Source organism: Marmota flaviventris, chromosome 1 (genome assembly GCF_047511675.1).
Source record: "Marmota flaviventris isolate mMarFla1 chromosome 1, mMarFla1.hap1, whole genome shotgun sequence".
NCBI classification, from domain to species: domain Eukaryota; kingdom Metazoa; phylum Chordata; class Mammalia; order Rodentia; family Sciuridae; genus Marmota; species Marmota flaviventris.
In genome coordinates, this window is record NC_092498.1 from 103,583,392 (window position 1) to 103,606,018 (window position 22,627).

A 22,627-nucleotide genomic window follows, 5' to 3' on the forward strand; every position below is an offset into this window, starting at 1 on the left:
ATAAATTTAATTAGGTCAAGTTGGCTGTTAATTCATTGCTGATTCTTTGCCCATGCATTTTATCTAATATTGAGTGAAAAGAGTAGAAGTTTACAGATATAAAATATCTCATTTCAGAATTATCAGTTTTTGCCTCATCTATTTTGAATTTCTTTTACCTATTCTATGTATATTTAAGATTGCTCTGTTTTTGTGGATATTATTTATTATTGGAAAATGCACATCTTTATCCTGATAAATCCTCTTTATTTTGTATAACATTGGTTTAGCTATTTCAGTTTTTTTTTCAATTGCATGATGTATATTTCTTTATTCTTTTACTTCAACTTATTTAGATCTTCATATTTAAAATGAATTTCTTGTGAATGCCATGAACCTGGGTCTTGCTTTTTATATCTAATCTGGTCATCTTTTAATTGGCGTATTTAATCACACCATTCACATCTAAGGTATATTGTTCTAATTGGATTGACTCTGTCTTGGTAGTTGTTTTATCTTTGTTGTTTTACTTTTTGTTTCTTGTTTCCTTCTTTTCACTGTGTGGGTCTAATTGAACATTCTGTATGATTTCCTTTTTTCCCTCTACTGATTTTATTTAGTTTTTTTATTTATTAAAAAAAACATGTTTTATGGTTACTTTAATTTACAAATATTTGATCTAATATCTTTTGCCTGAGAGAGTTATTTCATAGAATATGCTACATATGTCAATATGCTAGTAATTACCTTATATTTGTAGCAGAAAATATTTTTAAAATTTCTCTTAATATCCAATTGCATGTCAAAAGTTGAAAGACTTTTGGTGAGATAATTGCCCAATATTATAAAAATGATTATATGGCAGTTGGAAAGATGGTTTTAAACAAGATCAAATGAACACTTCAGACAGGCAGAAAGACAGACTGAGCTCTGTCTTGCACCCCAGCTGAGGCATCCAGTCCCCTCACCCACAGAATGCCCACAGTGACATATTTCCTCACCAGATTTGCTGTCAGGTCTGAGTCACTAATAAAAATGCTTGAGCAGTCTGACTGGATCAGGGAAGGGAGAAAGCATGCTTTATTTTTATTTCAGTGTGAAATGCACTGTGGATTGCAAAAAAAAAAAAAATGTTGACAAATCTTGGATTTGAAACTCAGCTCTACCACATATTAGTTTTACCATCTTGGGGAAGTTTTTGAATCTTTCTGAGTTGGTTATGTTTATTTAAGGAGAAATAAGTTACCTCCTACAGGCTTGTTGAGAGGATTAATGAAATTATAAAGGGCCTGCCATTAGGGTGAGTTCAGAGCAGGGGCTAAATGAGTTTGTCTCCTCACGGGGTTTCTGGAATAAATGTGTCCTTTTCTTTTTCTTAAGCTATGCTTCTGTAGGTGTTGATCGCAAGCATAATGAAATACAATAATCGTGATTCTTGTTTATTGGGTTCAAAAATAGTACCATGATTTATTGAGGATGCATTATTTGCCATATTCTTGTATGCATGTGAAAAATTTCATGACAGCCATAACTACAGAGGAACAAAAGCGATGAAACCTCCATATTTCAAGTGGAAAAGGATAGAACTGAGGCTGTGCAGTGGTGTGGGGCCTATTCTTTCAAGATTTTAGGAAACGTTTGTGGTTCATTGCAATAAATTGTATGTATCCAGGGTGAACCTCAGAAAAGACTTTACTGAAAGTTGCTGCTCTGCAAGAACTTGAAGAGGGGGGAGGGGGAGGTGCTGGGATTGAAAGCTGCAAATAACTCATGTGAATGAAGTCAAGCTGGTCCTCTTTTGGTAAGCACAGTCCACAAAAGAAATCTAGCCTCATTTACTGGTTTTTTCTTTCTTTTTTTTTTTCTTAAATAGGAACACAAAACTAAGGAAGTTTCTATGTTTCATTCACTTCTTTCATGACATGGCTTTCTTGGCTTTGTCACAGTCCTCTCTTCTGCTTGCACCTGTGGCTTAGTGAAAAAGATCACTTGTCTGCAGTGAATAGGGGAAATTCTCTGCTCTCAGCCTGACTGGGGTTTCCTGAGTGAGTGAATGGGGCTGGATGGTGAGAGCACCGCCTTCACACAGGAACAAAGCCTTTGTCTTAGAGAGGTAAATGGGGTGGTTTTCAGATGCATTGAGGTTGTCCTAATTTATTTTTTCATTAACAGTTTGTCTGACTTTTTAAAACATAACGTAATTGATTGTGACCATTCAGTTGTCTTTGCTGGTGATTCAATAGCCAGAGGGCAGAATATGAGTTTGCATTTTATTTTTTACATCAGGGTGAAAAACCAAATGAATCTTTCAACAGAGTTTAATAAGATTTTACAATGAATGGGGTTTTTTTTAATAAGCCATTCCATTTAAAAAGGAAAAATCCATCAGAATTTTTCATATAAATGTAGACACATGAAGGTATATTAAATCATCTATGCATACAAATATCTATTCAATTCACAGACTTACTCATTCAGTAAACTCCAGGGGAAGTTGGGTGAAGTGACTTAAGTAACTAAGAGTCCAGGAACAGTTTTATTCTTTATTAATCCACTTAATGAGAAGATATTTTGTAAATATTGTAGTTTGCGGTAAAGAGTTTTCAGCTCAGGGGTAAGACATTTCTGAGCCAACTTCCCAGTTCCACAGTGCGACCTTAGGTGTGTTGCTTTATATCTGCTACATTTCACTTCCCTTATCCCTGAAATCATGTGTGTGACATCTGTGATATTTATCAGGAGGGCTTTCTCAGCCATAATCTTCTATGAACATTTAAGGAGTTATAATAAGGCATTGTTAAAATCAGACTATTTTTATCTTCACGGCACATATGTTTTTGGCCTACTGAGGTCTGTGCCCACATAAGTTTTATATTCTTCCATATGAAATAATAACTAACAATACCCCTAAGATGATATTGGAGAGGTGGGAGAAGGACTGTAAATGAGATTACACAGATTACCCTTTTCTTGGACCAAAGCCAGTTGTGTACATGTATGTGTGTGTATTCTTAGCCATATCCAATACCAGGTTTTGTTGTTGTTGTTGTTGTTTCCCATCAAGAATAAGAAAGTTTCAAAGTTCCTTTTGAAGTCTATAAGATATTGTCACACAGACAAGGCAAAATGCAGAAAATGTTGAAACAAGGCAATCTCTGAGGTGTGTGTGCGTCCACATGTGTTCTTTTACTACTAAAAAATAGGGGAAATCATAGACGATAATATACTAAGTGGTTAAAATGAATGAACTAGAAACAGGCTGGGCAGGTTGAGACAAAAACAGAAAGATGAGCAAAGAATAAAAGCAAACAATAAAGGAGAATATAAAATAGAAACCTTAGACGAAAAAGGAACAGAGTGATAAATATAATCTTTTACTTTGCAATTACCTAAACTAGGTGTGTACATACATAAAGAAATTTTATACAATAAAATTTAACAAACTTGTCCCTTTGACAAAGAGCTGTGGAAAGCCCCGGTGGAAGAGAAAGTGGAGGTGGCGCCAAAAAGGGCAGACCCCTCAGGAGAAGGAAAAGCTGAAGATGAGAGTAAAGACCTGCAGGGCAGGTGCCAGCACTGCAGGGTTCATCGGGGTCACTTCCGTCCCTGAGATTCCAAGTGGGAATAAAGAATTTTTCACCTCAGATAGGTGATATCCACCTAGGGGAAGGTGAGAATTACCTGGCTCAAGGCAAAGAGGATGTACACAGTCTAGACAGCCAAGGGAGCCTTTCCTGGCTGGGGAAGGTTCTGGGTGGGAGGAGATTTTCTAAGGTCCAAAAAGATTCCTTTGAACAATAAAAGAATATGAGCAACTTTGAGAACAAATCCAACCTTTCTGTGTCAAATACTATTACTATAGAGTATTTGCTTCTGTGCTTTTTCCAACACAAATTAGCAGGTAATTCTGTTTTACATGGATGCTAATTGTTTGATTTTGCATGTAGGGCAGCATTTTATTTGCTCACCATTCCTTCTTGCCTTTCAACTTTGCTTCTGAGATTATTTTCCTTCCACATGAAGTACCCACATTAGAGGGTCCTTGAGTGTCATGTTTTTCTCATAAACTCTTTCCACTTTTGACTATATTTAAATGTCTTTCTTTTTTAAAATATTTTATATTTTTATTTGTACATATACTCGGTTGTAGTTACTTTCTCTCACTTGTATCATTTGATTCTTTTTTTCCCTTGGCGCTGGTAAGAAACCTGTAATTATCTCAACTTTAATTTTTTTTTCTAACATCCTCTATATCTCCTTACTGGATTTTTTTTTTTTTTGCTTTAAACAGTGTGCTTAGTAGCTTTTCTTATTTTTCATCTTATATGGTATGTATTGATCTATATAACTATATATAAATATAAATATATACATATATATGCATATATATGCATGTGTGTGTGTTTATATATTTGTTTTGCAGTTCTATAAAATTTCCAATCTTGACTTTTGATCATGACTTTTCTTCATTTTCTCTTCTCGACACTCTTGGATGCTGATCAGATTTGCCTTAAACTATGACAGTCATCCACACAGTCCACCCAGCCTGTTCAACTGTCTGCTTCTGAACTCTGGTATGATTGCCATGTACCTAGTTCTAGTCAAGGACCGTAGACATTAGTGGTGTGAGCCCTTTCAGCATGGATATCAAATCACTGCAATGAACCTTCTTGAAGTTTTCTTCTACCAGAGTGATAAGCAATGCTCCAAGTTGTGGCATCTGCAGCAGTTGGGTCTCAGAAAAGGACAACAGCTGAACACAGCCTCAAAAAGCTCAGAATGGATGTAGAGAGAGCCATACTTCACTTTTGGTTGCTTAGGGTTATCTGTCACCATAGTTTTGGTAAATATGGCCAAACCAAGAGACTTTCTCTTTCTATCATTCATGTCTATTTTGTATATTTCATTTTGTCCATTTTGTACATTTCATTTATCTTTTGGGTCTGAAATAGTCTCCAAAGACCAGATGTAAAATGCTTGGTCACCAGTCTGTGATGTTACTGGGAGGTGGTGGAACCTAGGGGGTGAGCTTAGTGGGAGAAAGTGAGATCACTGGGGGCAAGTCCTTGAAAGATATAACTTTTTAAAAATTGTTTTTATTTGTCAATGGATCTTTAATTTATTTATATGTGGTGCTAAGAATTAAACCTAGAGCCTCACACATGCTAGGCAAGTGCTCTACCACTGAGCCACAACCCTAGCCCAGAAAGATATATCTTGTCCTTGGCATCTCCTTTTATCTCTCTATCTCTGCTTCCCATCTGCCACGAGATGAGCAGCTCTGATCCACTATACCCTCTCCACCATGATGCCCTTCCTCACCACAGGCCCAGAAACACTGGTGCATTACATATTGATCTGTATATTATTTTTTGTAAGTTGTTCCATGGACTGAAACCACTTTCATTACTATCTGTTCTTTTTTTTTTAATAGTCTCATGTTAATTGATCACTTTTACTCATGCCATTTATTTCTTCAGACATTTATAAGGTATTATTCTATGTTTATCAGAAGATCTCTCAACTCTATAGTCTAAATCTTATTCATTATTTGCTGTTTCTATTGACATTCAATACTAGTGATATATCCTCTCCTGGATATTTTGAACTTGGGCTACTACCCCATAGGTTAATCTTGACAGTGGGATCACTTTGGGCCTAAATTGCAGATCAGAGAAATGTTCTTCAGTGTAGATTTATTTATGTTTCTTGGAGAGGCAGAGAACACTTTGTCTTACCTGAGAGTCTTGACTTGGTTTTCTGGTCAACCTTGTCCTTTTCCATATTGCTAGCAACACTGCTTAGTTTCTTGAATCCTCTGGCTCCAATCAATCTTGAGTTTGTGGTACTCTGATATTAGCTCATTAGTGTGTGTGTGTGTGTGTGTGTGTGTGTTGGGGGTAGTTGTTTGCTTTCTTTGGAGGAGGTAGGGACTTAATATTTGAAAAAGTAGCAATGTTTCATAAATTCTATATATATACCACTGTGCTGACTCTTAAAGGACTAAAAATTCTTATAAAAAGCTTTGTTGAGATACAATTGACTTGTAATAAACCAGAGATTGTTCCTAAGTTATAATTTTTTATTTATTTATTTATTTTTTCTGTAATTTTTATTGTTGGTTGTTCAAAACATTACATAGTTCTTGACAAATCATATTTCACACTTTGATTCAAGTGGGTTATGAACTCCCATTTTTACCCCGTATACAAATTGCAGCATCACATTGGTTACACATCCACTGTTTTACATATTGCTATACTAGTGTCTGTTGTATTCTGTTGTCTTTCCTATCCTCTACTATCCCCCATCCCCTCCCCTCCCATCTTCTCTCTCTACCCCATCTACTGTAATTCATTTCTCCCCCTTGTTTTTTTTCCCCTTTCCCCTCACTTCCTCTTGTATGTAATTTTGTATAACCATGAGGGTCTCCTTCCATTTCCATGCAATTTGGGGGCTGGGGATGTGGCTCAAGCGGTAGCGCGCTTGCCTAAGTTATAATGTTTCAACTCAAATATTTTTTAGCACATTCATTCTTTTATTCTTTTAGATCATTAAAAAAAGCTTAAGTTCTTTTTTTAAATATTGCTAAGGTTCATTCTATCGTTTTTAAAAATGAATTATGCTTTTGTTGCTATATTTAAGAAACCATTACTTATCCCAAGATCAAAGGAGTTTTTATCTTCTAGAAGTTTTAAGTTCTAGGTTTTAGAGTTAGGATTTCAGACTGGAGGATTTTGGTTTTCATTTTACTGAGTCATTGTGGACAAAGGTTTTATAGTTAAGTTTCAGACTAGAGGATTTTGGTTCTCATTTTACTGAGTCATTATGAACAAGTCCCTGCATTAAATTGGATTCTACTTTCATCAAATCTGATAAGTAGGTTGGCCATGGGGGCAGCTGATGGAAGATCAAAATAGGTCAGAGAGCAGCCCAGGGCAGGCAGAGTCCTATGGTACACCTTGTGCTGTCTTTTGTGTGTGACAAGAAGATTTTAAGTAGAGCATACACTGTCATTAAGAAAACAACAACTACAAAAAAACATACCCCCCCAAGTATCAAAATATAATTTCAGAAGGAAAAAAGCCACATTTAAAAAAAAACCAAAACTATAATATGCATTTTTAATATGTGAACCAGCTTGGGTATGTTTACCCCCAGTGGGTGGACAGTTCCCCCCCTACTCCAAGTTCAAACAGCCTTGTCATGTGGTGCCTGCTTCTTTAGAAGACCAACACCTGAGGGAAGGACTCCAGACAGCCTCTCAGTGTATTGAGAACCCAGCTGCAAATGTCTGATTTAGGAGGGACACATACATAGTCTTTACTAGTGGACCAAACCCATGATGGAGCAGAAATCATTTCTAACAGTCCTGCCTTTCTTCCTGTAGCCTCCTTTCTGTGTGCGTGCAAGGCAGCACAGGATTAAACATTTAGATGTTGTTAGAACAGCAAAATAAAACTCTAATTATTTCTGTAGTGACATTTGACTTGTATGAACATGATAGCAAAAAGCCATCTCTTAAATGTTTCTCAACTGGGGCATTAGAATCATTTATATTCAGCTATTTCTGTTTGCCAAAAAAAAAAAAAAAAAAAGAAGAAGAAGAAGAAGAAGACGAAAGAAAAAGAAGTAGAAGACACGCCTTCTCCCTGCCTGCCTGCCTCAGAAGGTTGAAATTGCAACATGAAAACCTACAGGAGGAATTTGCCTAGTCTTTGCTTTTCTACAGGATACCTCTCACTATGGTTGTCAGCCATTGCCTTGGACAGGATTACTTGGAAGATCCGATTAGACTTGTCCCCTGTCTGAAGTCACTGCTATGGCCTAACCACCATCTCTGGAATATTCATTTTAAACAATGTTTATTTTAGAGTTTAGAAAATTGAGACTTTGAGAGTTTAACAAACTTGCTTCAGGTCACACAATATAAATGATGGAACTGGGATATGAACTCAGGTAATGAGTTTCCAAATCTACTGCTGGAAAATAGACTACATCAAATTTAATAATTTTATATTCAGTGTGTTTTAAGGACTTATATATGGGTAGCAGAAAACATTTTGTATAATCAAAGCACCAAAAAGCCCTATTATGGACTCTTTTACTGAATGAGGATATTTATTCATCTATCCTGTGCCTTAGTTTCATTAGAGAAAAAAAATCTTTAAGTACATTGCCAACGATGTAGCCAATCATGTAAGGCATACCCTACATGTTAGACAATCAAAGCCAATTATTTTGTTTTATTTTTAAATTTTTTTTGATACAGGGAATTGAACCCAGGGTCGTTTAACTACTGAACCACATACCTAACCCTTTTTATTTTTATTTTGAGATATTGTCTATCTAAGTTTCTTAGGGCCTCACTAAGTTACAGAGGCTGGCTTTGAACCTGCAATCCTCCTTGCCTCAGCCTCCCTGAGCCACTGGGATTACAGGTGTGTACCACTGTGCCCAGCAAAGGCAATTATTTTTTAACATTTCTCTCTGGTTTATGGCCACATTATTTTTAGTAATAGTTACAAAAGATTTAGTAACAATGATTATTTTCTAGTTCCACTCTAATGAAAAAAGTTAAGTTTAAAGAATAAGTGCCATTAAAAAGTACACTCTTCAAAACCAGTAAAATATTTAATATTGTAACTGAAATATGCTCTGACTACTCAAAAAAAGTCACACCTTCCCGACTGTGCTCCATCTCACTCTTTTGAGATTTAAATTCCATATGACCTCCAGATGGTCGCATGGAATGAAGGGGTCAAAATCACTGTGCCATGATAGCTGATACAGAAGGTACTGCTTAAACCTTAAGAAGGTATTGTACCCCAGGGACTGGACACACAAACTACACTCAAATTGAACCTAACAGAGTTCTAGACCTTTCAAATTTACTCTAGAAATGAGCTGTGTGACAGAATCTTACAGCTATATGTAGCTAGGAGCCATATATTTGGTCATAAACCAAATATATACTTTAGGGAGAAAGGAACATTTTATCCATGGTGTTATTTAGAGTTGCTAGAAAATCCTGATAAGGACTAGTCTAATTATCCTGATAAGGACAAGTCTGGCTATTATGCTTGTTTTCAAGTTTTCCAGGAGCAATGCATCTTTTATTGCCTGCATTTAGAGTGGGGAACGCTCCACAGCCCAGCCCTTGCTATGACATTGATCCAGTGTTTGTAGTATCCCATTTTGCCTAAAGTCTGTGTTGTTCAAAACCTTATAGTCATCTTTATTCCCACATGCCATCTTGGTGCATCTGTCTTCCAAGGTCATTTCTCAGGTAGCTTCAGAGGTGAGGGTTAGAAAGTAAGGTATGGGCTCCTAGGCTACTGCAGACACCCTTGTTTTGAATCATTGTGCCTCTTGCTCCTCTCATGTAGAGTAAGCATGGTCCTCTAATTCCTTCCAACTCTAGGACTAGAGGGGATTTCACACCAAGGTTTCTCTTCCAGACAAGGGCACACCTTCTATTTGTAATGAAGAAGAAGCACGTGGTCATCCAAACTTTCAGCCTCTGGATCCTGAGGTTCCACTGACCAGGGGCAAGATTCCTTGTCCACACCTTTCCCTGTGGTAAAGATTTAACATTGCCTTTGTGCACTTAATGTCTGAGAACCAGGATTTCAAAACCTTGAAATGAGAAAGGGACTGGTATTTGCCACATACTGACAATGCCGTATGGGGATCTTCCTTCCCTTTATAAATAAGAAATCAAGAAGAAGCTTTGGTTTCCAAGGATCCTTAGTTAAGAAGAGAAGAGTATCTCCCAGATGTCCAAAGTCCAGGCCTTCGTGTCAAGTGGGAGGCACTGATGGCCCCTGAGATGATTCTCAGGATGCACTCAGCCCATCAATCCAGAACACCCTCTGGAAATGGTCTTTCTAGCTCTCTCACATCAGGGTGTGGTGCAAAATGTTGATTTAATCTACAAAGCTGCTCGCCTGCTTCAGGCCAGAGGAGGGACCCACCCTCATAGAGGCGCCAGGCCACCCTGACTCAGTCTTCTCTTCCCTGAGCAGGGAACCCGCAGCTGACTTTGTGGGGCACACCTCACAAGCCTCATGGAGAATGGAGAATGGCATTATCCCAGGCGGAAGTCTCCTGATCACAGCCAGCACGCCTGGGCGAATGTGCACAGCTCACCTGTGCCACATCTCTCCAGGAGACTGCACAAGGGATTTTGCTTCTTATGGGTGTGGGAGGGTGATGAAACAGGGATCCTTGGGGATGACTGATCATAGCCTCTTTTCATCTCCTGGATGCCTTTTTCCTCGTAGACTGAATTCGACCTGACAAGGACACCCTGAGCTCCGTGCCTTGATTTTCTTTATTTTTTAAGTTCTTTGTTTTTAAATTTTTTATTTGTTCTTTTTAGTTATATGTGACAGTAGAATGTATTTTGACATATCCTATATGCATGTAGTATAATTTCCTATTCTTGTAGTTGTGCATGATGTGGAGTTACACTGGTTGAGTATTCATATAAGAACATAGGATAGTAATGTTCAATTCCTTCTTCTGCTTTTTCTATTCCCATCCCTGCTGCTCACTTCCTTTCATTCCCCTTTGTCAATCCAGTGAACTTCTATTTATCCCTTCTTGCTGCTTATTATGAGTTAGCATCCACATAGTAGAGAGTAAATCATGCTTTTTTGTTTTTTGGAACTGGCTTATTTCACTTAGCATGATGGTCTCCAGTTCTATCTGTTTACAGGCAAATGCCATAATTGTGCCTTGATTTTCTAAAATAATAATAATAAATATATTATATGTTATAGTCTATATTATATTTGTTATATTATATTTATTGTATTATATTATATTTATTATATTATTTACTATTTATAATAGAAAATAATAATAAATAAATAAAAGTTAAGATTGTCAGGTTGAATTAATAAATTGGTTACTTTTTTATTAAATGTGTCATTTGAGAATCTAAGCCCATTCTGATCCAGACTCAGTCCCACACACCTGTCCATCTGCTTAAAAACAATTAAAAAACAAAAAAACTGGTGGGTTATTTTCAGTGTTATTTTCAATCCTTCATACTAAAAATTGATGTGTGATCACTAGTGGTTTTAAGGAGCACTAAATCAGCCATAGTCATCAGGGCAGACTTAGTCTATGTGACCCTCACAAGTAGGTCCATAAATCTTATGCTACACACCACCACCACAGATTCACTGTAAGAATAAGAAAGTGATGACTTGGTTTCCTTTTCCCTTTGTGTTTATTATTGTTTCAGTGTTTATTTATAGTCATACCTATTTAATCCAGAGACTGAGTATAAAATTTGGGCTGGAATTAGAAAATAAGAATTCCTCCACAGTGAATAGAATCAAATTGTATCTCATCTTAGTTCTGGTGACATAATTGCCATAGACATACACACTTCCAAAAAACAAAAAATTTAAATCTTCATCTGCTCAAAAAACTGTCTTAATTTTATGTATTGAAAAGAAAACAGATAAAAGCAGAAGGTTAGATCTGGCTGACTTTACTTACAGATTATGTTCATTTCTAAATAGTTCATATATAAAATGATACTGATAACTCCTAGTTTCTGCAAATCCTCTAACAGCCAACCATTGTACCTTGTTTTAAAAAAAAATTAATTTGGGAGAAGGAACTGTTCCTTGGGACATGTGTTTCTTATTTCATTTTCTCTGATGAAGTTTGATGTTCTACCTGCAAAAGTCCACTTTAAAAACACATTATTATTAAGAAGTATGATTATTTAGACTAGAAAACTTATTAACTACGAAATAATAGCCTGGGGTAAATATTTCTTCTTTCACCACCATTGCCATCTCATTTTCTCCATGTACTTCCAGACTGGACTGAATTTGCCATTCCACTTCTTATTTGAATGTCAGTGGTAGCAAGAGGTTTGCAGATTGTTTCCATTTAGTTTTTTCACTTTATATCTGTAGGAGATCTTTCATCACTTAGAAAACATTTTAACAACTATATTATGTTTCATGGTTTCAATGAAATCTAATTTATTTAACTAGTATTTATAGCCTACTGCTGAATATTTAGGATGCTTTCCAGTCATCACCCAGCACACTGTCTCCAAGCATGAATGTGTCCTCCATGCATGAGTGTGGGTGTACAGGTGAACATCTGCAGCTTACGCCATTCATGGTGGAATGTCTCAGAAAGAAGGGTTTGCTGGGACTATTTTCCACATGGCTAGGATTTAATGTCTGATAGAATTTCCAACACTGCCAAAGTGTCTACACGAAGGTGTTTGGCGTACTCTCTCCCAGACTGAGTGTTTATATCTAAAATTCCTGCTTTCCTTTAACTTTCAATATCAAGTGCATCACCAAACATGCTGGTGTCTGTGATCTGAGAGGAGAGGCACCTTATTTTGTCTTGGTTCAGCTGTGTAATTATGAGTGATTGTGAGGCGTTTGGATTTAATTTTGCGACTGACTTGTTGAAAGTACTTTGCCCATTTTTCTAAAGCCATCTTGTCCTCTCCCTATGACCCAGCACTCTCATAGCCAATGGACAATGTCTGTTTTTTCACATCTGGCAGAGTAAACAGCAGTCTGCATTTTACTTTTGAGAATTGTACATCTAGGAACTCCTCAACAGAATTCAACATTTCTTTATGATTAAAAACCCTGAAGAAACTATGGATAGAAGGAACTTATCTTAAGATCATAAAGGCTATATATGTCAAACTCCCAACCAACATTGTACAGAATGTGGGAAAACTGAAGGCATTTCTCCTGAAATCAGGAAAAAGACAAGGATGTCCACTATTACCACTCTTATTCAATTCAGAAGTTGACATTTAGTCAGAACAATTAGGATACAAACGGGGAAAGGAAGAAGTCAAATTATTTGAATTTTCAGATAATAGGATCCTATAATTAGAAGACCCTAAATGTTCTATTAGAAGACTTTGAGAACTGAGAGACAAATTCAGGAAAGAGCAGAATACAAAACAACATACACAACTCAATAATTTTCTATACACCAATAATTAATTCACTGATAAAGAAATCAGAAAAATTCCATTCACAATAGTTTCAAAATAAAGTAATAAATAAATTAAAACACCTAGGAGTAAATCTAAGCAGATAAAGTACCTTCACAAGAAAAATTACAGAATGCTAAATAAAATAAAGTAAAAAAAAAAATGAAGAAGAACTAAAAAGAGGAAAAAACCTCCCATGTTCATGGATAAAATTAATATTGTTAAAATGGCCACATTACCAAAAGTGGTCTACAGATTCAGTATAATTCACATCAAAATATCAATGATATTTCTCAAAGAATAAAAATCGTCAAATTCATATGGAATAACAAAAGAACCAGAATAGCTAAAGCATGCTCAACAAAATGAGCAAAGCATAAGGAATCACAATACCCAACTTCAAATTATACAAAAGAGCCATAGTGACAAAAATAACATAGTATTGAGATAAAAACAGATGCATGGACCAATAGCACAAAAGATAGAGACAAACCCACAGAGTTATTGTCTTCTGATTTTTGACAAAGATGCCAGAAATTTTGGGTGGAGAAAAGTCAGTCTATCCATATGTAAAAGAATGAAGCTAGATTCTTCTCTCTCTCCTTAGGGAAAAGCCAACTCAAAATGTACCAAATGTGTATGCATAAGATCAGAAACACTGAAACTCCAGAAGAAAACATTAAAGAAACACTTTAACACACAGGTACAGGCAATGACTTCCTGAATAGCTCAGGAAATAATAGTAAGGCTTAATAAATGGATCAGAATCAAATTAAAAAGCGTCTGCACAGCAAAGGAAAGAGTAGAGTGAAGAGACCATCTTCAGAATGGGAGAAAATCTTTGTCAGTTACACTTCCAACAGAGGATTAGTATCCCAAATATGTAAGTATAATATGTATATATATGAAAATATATGCAAATATAATATATAAATATATAATATAATATATAACTAAAAAAGCTCAACATCAAACAAACAGCAACAAAATTTAAAATTAGCCATTCAATAAATGGGCAAGTGAACTGAACAGGTATTTCTCCAAAGAAGAAGTAGAAAGGGTGAATAACTATAGGAAAAAATGTTCAACATCGTTAGCCATCAGGAAATGCAAATTAAAAGAACATTGAAATACATCTCACTCCAGATGTGGTATAGATGTCAATCATCAGGAATACGAATAGCAATAAATACTGATGAGGATGCAGGCAAAAAGAAACTCTGTTTTCTTCCTTATGTTATTATGGTGCATTATAGTTTGTACATAATGGTTGGATTCATTGGTACATATTTGTATATGCACAGGGTATAACAGTATAATTTGGCCATTATCATTCCCCAATATTTCCCTTTTTGCTCCCATCCTTTTCCCCCCTGATCTTTATTCCTTTATTCTATAGATCTCCTTTCAGTAGGAGAAAGGAACTCTTTTATATTGATGGTACAAATGTAGATTAGTACAGCCACTGTGGAAATCAATATGAAGGCTCCTCAAAAGACCTAAATAGAACTACCATATGGATCAAGCTATACCACTCCTTAGCATTTATCCAAAAGAATTAAAGTCAGTATACTTTAGAGACACATGCATAGCCATGTTTGTCACAGCACAACTCATAATACCTGGTTATGAAATCAGCTTAGGTGTCTGTGAGGAGATGGGTGGATAAAGATATTGTGATATGTAAACGCAAAGGAGTTTTATTATGCCATAAAGAGAAATGAGAATTTGTCATTTAAATGAGTGGAATCAGAGAGCATTATATTAAGCAGAAGCTAGTGGAGGAAAGAAAGAAAGGACATTGTGAAGGAAAAAGAAAATCGATAAAGTAGAACAAAGAGCAGGGGAAGGGAGATAAGGAATTTTAAGGGGAGCTCTTGGAGAGTGAAAATGATTAAATTATGTTATATGCATGTTCCAATATGAAACCTATCATTTTGTATAATTAGTATGTACTGATAAAAAAAAAGTGGGGAAGGTGAAAGGATTAAATGAAAATAAGGTTTCCATACTTCATTTGAAATGAGGAAAGATTCAAGAAAGGAGAAAAGAGAAAATCCATATAGGCCTGTAGCCACTTAGGTATATTGTCACATTCAGAGCAACTATTTTGAAAGCTATAGGAGAGATACAATCACACAAAAATCAAGGTATATATCTCTATAATGTATTCAAAAAACCCAAGAGAAGACAGAGAGCAAGAAACAGAGGAAAAAAAAAAACACAGAACAAACAAATGGAAAACTGATTATAAGATGGCAGACTTAAGTGTTAACATATCAGTAATTATTTTAAATATAAATGGCGAAAATACATCAATCTAAGATAGAGATGAACAGGGGAAAATCATTACAACAATAAAATGACCAAATTATAATCATGTCATTTATAAGAAACTCCTTTCGAATTCAGTAACATAAATAGACTGAGAAGAAAAGAATGGGTAAAAATGTGCCATGCAAATGATAATGTTTTTGAAAAAGCAGGAATAGCTGTTTTAATATTTTTAAAAGTAGACTTTAAAGCAAAGAAAAGCACTAAAGGCAAAGAGGTATATTAGGTAATGATGAAGCGATCAAGACATCAGGGAGACAAAATAGTCTTAAATATTATGCATCAAATGACAAAGTCTCAAAATACTCTAAGCAAAAACTAATAGAATTAAGTAGGGAAACAGACACATCATCAGCTACAGTCAGTGTTTTAGTTAGCTTTTTTGCTGCTGTGACTAAAGGATCTGTCCAGAACAACTGTAGAAGAGGAAAAGTTTATTTGAGGGCTCACAATTTCAGAGATCTTAGTCGATAGAAGGCTGGCTCCATTTCTCAAGGCTTGAGATGAGGCTGAATGAACATCATGGTGGAGTGTGTGGCAGAGGGAAGCAGCTCACACTGTTCACATAGTAGTGATCAAGAAGCAAAGAGAGAGGCTCCACACTTCAGATACAAAAATATATACTCCATAGCCATGACCCAAATTAACCACTTCCTCCAGCCATACCCCACCTGCCTCCAGTTACCACTCATTTGATCCCGGCAGGGATTAATTCACTGATTAGTCTAAGATTCTTACAACTGAATCATTTCTCCTCTGAATCTTCTTGCATTGTCTCACATGTGAGCTTTTGGGGGACACCTCACATCCAAACCGTAACTGTTGGCAACTTCAACACGTTCCTCTCAGCAATTGATAGAACTATGAATAAGAAAATGAGCAAACCTTGGCCTACAGGATTGATGTGATCAGCACGAGAGCAGAACATTTCCTTCCTCCTCACAGAACATTAACTAGGATGGACAATATCTCAGGGGATTGAGCAAACCTGAACAAATGCAAGGATTTGAGATGATCTGAGAGTATTCTATGAGCATAATGGAATCAGTTTAGCAATCAGTAACAAGAAGCAACTGAAAAAAACTTGGAATTAACAAGACAGTTCTAAATTCACAAGTCAATGAAAAGGTCTCCAAAGAAGTAAAAATATACGTATTACTAAATGAAAAGGAAAACACAAGACATCAAGCTCTGTGGTGGCTGGGATGAGTAAAACTGAGAAGTAAATGTTTAACCAGAAATAGTTGAAAGTCCCACAGAAATAATCCAAGCCTGCTTCAGGAAACTGGGATGATAATAGCAAAATAGCCCAAAATATCCAGAGAGGAGGAAATAAAAAGCAAAAATAGATGAAACTGAAAATAGAAAACATTAGAGAAAAATGGTTTTAAAAAGTTCTGCTTCTTGAAACAAAAACAATATCATAAAGTTGATACTTCTAGGAACACTGGCAAAACAAAGAGAACACATTAAGTCAGCAATAATCACCGATATAAAAATGAAATGGAGCTGGGTGAAAGATACACGCCTGTAATACCAGTGACTCGGGAGGTTAAGGTTCAAAGCCAGCCTCAGTGAAAGTGGGGTGCTAAGCAACTCAGTGAGACCCTGTCTCCAAATAAAACACAAAATAGGGCTGGGGATGTGGCTCAGTGGCTGAGTGCTCCTGAGTTCAATCCCTGGTACTCATAAAAAATAATTAAATAGGGTAGAACACTTCAGATTCTCTGGCCATTCATAAAATGACGGGGAAACCTGCAAATGATCTGACGATTGTATATTCCACAGCTTTGAACAGAGAACCAATTACTTGACAAGCCAAAACTACCAAACACAACCAAAACATAAGAGAAAATCCATATAGGCCTGTAGCCATTAGAGAAAGTGAATTTGTAATTCAAATCTCCCTTCAACGTGTTCTCCAGAACCAGATAGTTTCACTACAGAATTTTACCAGCCATTAAAGAAAAATTAAAATAAATTTTGCAAAATCTCTTCCAGAACATAGAATATGATAAAACACTTTCAACTCATTTAATGAGACCAGTATTAGCCTGATAGTAAAACTAGATATTGAAAAGTGGGGGTAGTGGAAAGGAGAGAAAGCCATATACCTTTATCTCTCATGAATATAATACTGTTCATGACATATTAACACTCCAAACTGAACAATGTATTAAGAGTATTATATAATAAGTGGTAGTTATTTTCAGTGTGGCAGGCGAAACATTTGAAAACCAGATGCAGTCTATCATATGATCAAGCTAAAGAAGAGAATGATCAACTGATGCAGAAAAGGCACTTGACATAGTTTAATACTCACTCAGGATAAAAATGTTCATAAATAAAATAGGAGCAGGGGGAAGGCTATTTCCTCAATTTAATAAAGAACAACTATAAAACACCCCCTAGCTAATAGTATACTAAATGGTGAACAAGTTTCTTATTTTTCCTTAAGATTCAGATGAAGACAAAGGTGTCCACCCTTGCCACTCTCATCAACACAGTACTGGAAAATTGAGCCTGTGTAATAATACATGTAAAGTAAAGCCATTAATCAAAAAGAGAAAAATCCAAGTGTCCCTGTTGCTGAGGACATGAATGTCCACATAAAAATCTCAGGAAACCTATAATACCACTCTTAGAAATAAGTGAATTCAGCAAAGTTGTAGGCTACATGATCAACATGTATCATGTTGTAGGCTATAAAATCAACTCTATTAATATAGATTAAAATAGAAGTGTCACAAAAACATGGTACTACTTAAATTTATCCAAATAAGATAAAATTATATGTACACTTAACATATACAGAACCTGTATGATAAAAATTACAAAATACTATGAGAGAAGTAAAAGAAGGCCCAAATACATGGGGACGAATATCATTTTTATAGATTAAAAGACTCAAAATGGTACGGATTTAATTTCTCCTCAAATTGATTTATAGCTTTAATGTAATTTCTATCAAGAATCCCAGGAAGCTTTCTGAAGACTAGACAACCCTCTTCTAAAATTTGCTTGGAAAGAGATTGGCCTTATAATAGCTAAAGCAATCTAGAAAAAAAGAAGAAAGCAGGAGGAATTGATACCTGATGTTGATTTGCTACATAACTACAGCAGTCAAGACAATGGAATACTGGCAAAACAATAGACAAACACATCAATGACAGAACAGCAAGCCCGGAAATGCAGACAATTAGCCAGGTCGCATTTGACAAAGAGCAAACATAATTCAAGAGGAAATGATAGTCTTTTTAATAAATGATCCTGGAACACATGCAAATGGATGTCCACATGCAAAAACCAAACACTCAAATAAAATTAAAACCCAAAAGCAAAACAAAACACCCAGAAGTTAGACCTAGACCTATGCCTTTCACAAATATTAACTCAAATTGGATCAAGGTGACTTTTGACAGAGACACAAAAGCAATTCAACAGAGGAAGCATAGGTTTTGCAAATGGTGTTTGATCAATAAGATAGTTATAGCCCCCCCCCAAAAAAAAATGAACTTCAGTTAAGTCTCATTACTTACATAAAAATAACTACAAATGAGTCATGAACTTTGATGTAAAATGCAACACTATGAAACTTTTGGAAAAGACATAGGAGGGCTATGGGATATGGATATGGGATGTATTTCCATGCCCGTAGGAATGGCTAAGTACAAATAGCACATCAAATGCAGGCAAGGATGTAGAAACTGGAAATTTAGAAATTCTGAAGAAGAAAATTAAAAGGAGTAAACTGCATTCTAATGTCAAAGATGTGCTCTTCAAATTCCTTCTCTTTTTTTTCCATATTTTCAGAAACCTGAGGCACAAAAACTTGCAATAGCATAGCCCCCATCATACCATGACTGGCTCCCATGTCATTTGAACCTGCATCTCTTTGGCTGCATCTTAGGTTATGAACACCTGGCAAATCATGGCAAATCCATGCTGTTTCAGTAATCATTTGTAAGCCTCACTCTGAAATTGCTAAATTTTCTTAAAAAAAAATTTTTTTTTTAAATCACAACTGTCCAAAGTGTTACACTTACCTAAGATCTTCTAGTTGGTTGTTTTTAAAAAACCTGGAGAGGGGAGGGAAGAGGAGGGGAGGGGGGATGGTGGAGAAAAAAAAAGAAAAAGAAGAGAAAAAAAAAGGAGAAAAAAAATAAATAAAAGAAAAAACCTGGAGGTTTATTCCAGGTCTTGTGATATCAGTTAGGAAGTGCATGAAGGGGGATATAGCAAAAAGGGAAATTCTTTATAAGTAGCCCAGTGGATACTTATGTCTAGGTCAGTCTATAGCTTTAATGCTTTCATCAGGAGTATATTTCCAAGGGTTTGGGCTTTTCTGGGAATGGAAATTCCTATTCTCACCTGCAAGTGTAAGATGCAGAGGTTAGAGTGTGCTCATGTCTCCAACACTGAGCCTGTCCTGTGGGCTACCTGGGTCCAAGCATTCTGCCTATTTCACCATCAATAAGATTCTTCCCCTTATAATATCAAGGTGAATCACAGGGACCTTGTGCAATTCTGAAAGTCTTTCAGAAAGTCTGGGGTGGGGCCGGAGGTGCTGAGTTTCTGATAGGCATGCAGGGAGTGTCACTGCTGGTCCCATGGCCGTGTTTTCAGGAGCAAACCATGTTATGTTCATAGTGACCATTTAAGACCTTAATATGGGGTTGTCCTCTCACTGAAGTGAATTTGGATGAGGCCAACCCCATGTTCCTCTTCTACATTTTCTAGCAGCTTTCTAAAAATGCTAAAGCTGAAGAAGGTATTCGGGGAGGGGGGAGAGGGGAGAGGGAGGGACTACGGATTTGAATTTGAGGTGTGTTTGGGCAATACAAGTGGAAGGGTCTAGTGAGGCTTTTAAGTGGAGACCATGGATCTTTCCCGTCAAAGGTGAGTCCATGGGAAGGTATAATTGTGCTCAAGAATGAAGACAGGAACACATAAAATCTCGGGCAACTATAAGATAAAGGGCTAGAGAATAAGATTAGATATGTATCCCTAAATGTGATAAAGAGCACTTGATGGTTCAAAATTCAGGAGAAGTGGTCTAACTTAAAAAGATGATGGGTGGATTAATCTCCAAAGGCTGCTTTTCCATTCCCCCCTCCCCAAGTTGGGTGTACCTTAATTTAATTTAGTTTGGAACCTAACTGTAATTTAGTCCACATACTCCACAAGTTAAGGGACTCAGTTCATCAGGGTTGCTCCCACTTTAAATGCCAGCCACAAGTCTTAGTACATCCACACTTAAGAAGGGCTATACATTAGGAGGTTCCCACAACCCTACTAGTTTTGACAATTCCCCGGAGTAAGTCATAGAACTCAAAAGAGCACTGTACTTATGATGACAGTTTTATTGTAAAAGATACAACTCAGAAACAGCCAAAGGAAGAGATGCATGGGTGAGAAGATTTTTAGTTATTCTTCATAAGTTTTTCCTCTTCTTTTTTTCTATTTTTAGGATCAATTTCTTTCTGATTTGGAAGATAATAATATAAGTTTTGATTACTGATCCATTATTGGGTATGTAGATTGGGAATTTTATCTACTAATATGTTGCTTGACTTTCAACGTTTTCTAAAAGTGTATTTAATCATTGATTTTTTTTTTTTTTAGGTCCTGTGGATTGAACCCAGGGGGTGCTCTACCACTGAGTAGCATCCTCAGACATTTTTATTCTTTGAGATGGGGTCTCACTGAGTCACTTAGGTTGGCCTCAAATTTTCAATACTCCTGCTTCAACCTCCAGAGTCACCAGAATTACAGGCATGTCCCACCATGCCTGGCCATCTCTTTGATTTTTATATATGAAAATCTAGTGATATTTCCTGTCCTGCATTTTTGTGTATGTTGAAGACCTTATACTGTATCAAAAAGAATAATTACATCACTTTTCTAATAGCTTTAACTTTTTACTTTTTCAGTTTTATCTTTAAAATAATTGTAACTTCTGTGTATGGCACTTGATAGACTTTTTGGAGTTGTCTCTCTAAACAATTGCATGGTTTCCAAAATGTAAGAGCACTCTTTTTTGCTTTCCAATCCTTCCCTTTCTTACTCCTTTTCTTGGTTTACATTTCTTACTGTGACACTCTCCACCCCTTCCCAGGGCACTGCTTAAATCTCTTGGCCACTCTCCTCTTGTTCCCAGTCTCAAGGGAAAGACTTCTAGGGTTTTAGTTTTATGGCTTAAGCTCACAGAATGATTTTTATAGGTCCACTGAACGGGTGCAGCAATTTCCTTTTTTAAAAATTGAATTTTTCATCATAAATGTTCATATAGCATTCATTCAGAGATAATCAAATGATTATGTAATTTCTAATCATCTGATATGGTTTCTCTCTCATCCATTAATTTGTTAATTGGACAAACTCAGTTTAATTCAGTATAATTTATTTTTTCTATTATTTTAAATATTGCTGAATGTAATTTGTGCTGTGGTTTGAATGTGTTCTTCCAAAGTTCATGAGTTGGAATCTCAATTCCCAAATTTGTATGTCAATAGCATCTGAAGGTAGAGCCTTTGGGAGGTGACTAGGGTTAAATGAGGTCATGTAGATGGGGCCCCATGATGGCATTAGTGGTTTTGTAAGAAGAGGAAGACAGTTGAGGAGCTCACTTGCTGTCTTGCTAGGTGATGCCCTTGGCCACGTCATGATGTAACAAGAGGTCCTTACCAGATGTTGACTTGATATTAAACATCCCAGCCTGCATAACCATGAGCCAGATGAAATTGTGTTCTTCACAAATTGCCTAGTTTTAGGTATGTTGTCATAGCAACCAAAAATGGACTAAGATTGTTTATTAATATTTCTTTCAAGTACTATTGGGTTTTGGAATCAAGTGCTCTTTAAATGATTAAGCACTTTAAATAATTCCATTTTTTTTCTTCTTCCATTTGTTTGGAAGTTATATACTCTAGTTCTACTCTTTTTTAAATTAAATTATTTATTTATTCTAATTTGTTATACACGACAGCAGAATGCAGTTCATTTCATATTACACTTATAGAGAACAATTTTTCAAGTCACGGTACACAAAGTATTTTCACACCATTTGTGTCTTCAAATATGTACTTAGGGTAATGATGTTTAACTCATTCCACCTTCATTCCTACCCCCATCCCCCCTCACTTCCCCTCCCTCCCCTTTGTCCTATCTAAAGTCTCTCCATTCCTCCCATCCTCCCTCCATCGCTGTTAAGAGTTAGCAACCTCATATCAAAGAAAAGATTCGACCTTTGGTTTTTTGGGATTGGCTTGCTTCAATTAGCATTCTCCAACTCCATCCCTTTACCTG